Source organism: Calidris pugnax, unplaced genomic scaffold (genome assembly GCF_001431845.1).
Source record: "Calidris pugnax isolate Ruff unplaced genomic scaffold, ASM143184v1 scaffold312, whole genome shotgun sequence".
In the NCBI taxonomy this organism is placed as follows: Eukaryota; Metazoa; Chordata; class Aves; order Charadriiformes; family Scolopacidae; genus Calidris; species Calidris pugnax.
The window spans coordinates 48,054-51,172 of NW_015091046.1; positions in this window are offsets into that span (position 1 = coordinate 48,054).

The window sequence follows — 3,119 nt, forward strand, 5'->3', positions numbered from 1 at the left end:
GGGGGGGGGCTGCCACCGCCACCCCCGGGCACGGCGCTGCCCTTGGCGGCCAGGGGACCCCCGGGCTGGGCTTCTGAAAGGCAGCCCCTGCTCTTTGGGTTGGAGCAGCCCGAGATTGTCCCTTCCCGCCCCCCCCAGCAGCTCGGGAGTGCGTCCCCGCCACCGGTGTGATGAGTTGTGTCCGTTGCCTGCAACTGGTCACGCTTCGTTAACCACCAGAAGCTGCACCTTAATTATCAGCACCTGGAAACATCCCCCAGCCGTCCCCACCGGCATCCCTACCCAGCACAGCCTTGGGAGGGTGCGTCGGGCACCGCTGTGTTCTCTCCCACCCGTTGATGTCCCCTCAAAGCATCGTCACGGGGCACACGGTGGCCGAGCCTGCAGCACCGGGTGGGCTGGGGGCAGAAGCAGCTCTGGCACCGATCCCTCCCCAGCACCGATCCCCCCCCGGCAGTGCGGTGGCATTGGCAGGACCAAGGTTTATTGCCCCGGGGCAGAGGGAGCCAGGCCAGCCACGGGACTTGCCGGTGCCACCTGCTTGTGCCACACCAGAAGGTGCAGGGGGTGACAGAAGGACACATCCAGCTCTTTTGCAAAACAACCCTTCTTTATGAGAGTGTTCGTCCTTTAACAGCCTGTGATCGGCCTCCCCTGCCACAGCTGGGAAAGGTCAAGGCCATTTGAAACCTCCCTGATTTAGGATTTAATCAATCTCCCCCTCTAATTGCCTGCATCCTTCATTAGCTCCCCCCGTAACGTGGCAGCTGCAACGCGAGGTGCCAGCTGGGAGGGATGCAGGGACAGAGCGAGCGGAGGTCCCCTCGCTGCCCCGGGGGGGGTTCCCTGGCCAGCCGTGATGGGGGTGGGGGCTGGGGACAGCTGGTGAGCTGGTGGGGCTGGCCCTGGGGACATTGGGGACACGGGAGCCCCACACGCTGCTGCTACGGGCTGGCAGGGATGTCCCTGCCTGGGGACGTGTGGGGAGTTGATGGGGACCGTGGTGATGGCATGGTGGTGACACTCCGAGCAGGAGCATCAGTAAAATCAACTCACACCCCTCCTTCCCCGGTGTCACCTCCATGTCACCTCCGTGTCACCTTCCCCAGGACAACAGCAGTGCCAGGGAGGGCTGGCAGCTCCTGCCTGTACCAGCACCAGGAAGGATTAGACCCTGCGGTCCCTAAAATGCATTTTAAGGGACAAAAGGGGCACAAATCCTCGTGCAATCTCTCTCGGGAAGGTGCATGAGATGCTGCCGAGGGGCAGCGCCCAAATCCCGGCTCCTGGGACCCAAACCCCTTCGTTTTGTTGCAATAAAACTCCGTAGCGATGCCCGGGGTCGCTGTGGCCGAGGGGCAGAGGGTGCGTGTTGGGGGACACAGCCCGGGGACACCACAGGCTGAGGAGGGTTTGGAGATGCCCCAGACGTGTCCCTCCCCTCCTGTGTCCCCTTTGCCCAGGCTGGGCTCGTGGCCGGGCTCTTTCCCAAAACAAATCCATCGGTGTCAGGCTGGGGCAGTGGATGGAGCCAGCCTGGCCCCGCTCCAAGGTGGCTGCCCAGCCAAGGGAACAAGGACATCCAGAGATGTCCCAGAGACAGGGCATGGGAGCAGCACAGCACCACAGTCAGGGACACACCATCCATTTGGGGGTGACCTGCTGGAGAGCAGCTCTGAGGAAAAAGATCTGGGAGTTCTTGTGGACAACAGGATGCCCATGAGCCAGCAATGGGCCCTGGTGGCCAAGAAGGCCAAGGGCATCCTGGGGGCATCAAGAAGAGCGTGGCCAGCAGGTAGAGGGAGGTCATCCTGCCCCTCTGCTCTGCCCTGGGGAGGCCCCAGCTGGAGCACTGGGACCAGTTCTGGGCTCCCCAGTTCCAGAAGGACAGGGAACTGCTGGAGAGGGGACAGCAGAGGGCTACAGAGATGCTGAGGGGCCTGGAGTGTCTCTCTTATGAGGAGAAGCTGAGGGACTTGGGGCTTTTAGTCTGGAGAAGAGAAGGCTGAGGGGGGATCTGATAAAAGATTACAAATACTTAAAGGGAGGGCATCAGGAAGATGGGGCTGGTCTTTTCTCAGTGGTGCCGAATGCTTAGAAATACTCCAAGGGTGGGTGTCAGGAGGACGGAGCTCGTCTTTTCTCAGTGGTGCCCAGGGACAGGACAAGAGGAAATGGGCACAAACTTGAAATCCCCATCCCACCAAGCTAACAGCACCTATTAGTCACGGGGCACAAAGTGACAGCTTTACGCTTCTCCACTGGCTCCAGGCTCCCGGTGAGAGGCAGGAGGGACGTGGAGTGGGGCTGGGGGGGGCACAGAGTCCCACCACTATCCCCATCCCACCAAGCTAACGACACCTATTAGTCATGGGGCACAAAATGACAACTTTACACTTCTCCACCGGCTCCAGGCTCCCGGTGAGAGGCAGGAGGGACGTGGAGTGGGGCTGGGGGGGGCACAGAGTCCCACCAGCGCTGAGCTCCCACCTGCAGCTACTTGGAGCCAGGGGACACGGGTACCAGCAGCTCGGCGTGTGCTGTGACCAACCTGTGACATTTCAGCCCCGGCTGCCAAACGCCGAGCGCCGTTCAGTCCCCATTTAATGCTCCCGATGCTCGGACAAGCCAAGCCCAGCGGGGAGGGACACGGGCAGGAGCAGAGATTTCGGGGGGCGGTTGCCAAAGGCTCGTTAGCATCAGGGTTTGAGCAATAGGATTCCTGGGGAATATTCGTGGCAGCTTTCCCCACAGCCCAGCCCCGCTGCCTTCCACAGAGATCAATAAACTAATTACGGTGGCAAATAACGGTGGGGTGAGAACGGGAGAGGTGGGAGCGGGAGGAAAGAGCCACGGGGAGGGCTGGGGGAAGGAGCAGGGCACGGAGGATGCAGGAGAGCCCCCCAAAACCTGCATCCCACAGGGTCTGGGTGCTGCGGGGTGTCTGGGGACGCTGCCACCCGCCTGGGCCTCTCCCTCCCCATCAATCATGGCTGCAGACCGATTAAATCAAGTCGTCCAGCAGCCACCAGCCCGGCTCTGCCCTGCCTCCGGGGTGTGGGGAGATGGTCCAGACCTGTCTGGACGGCTAATTAGCAGAAAGCAAAGTCTCCCCCCCA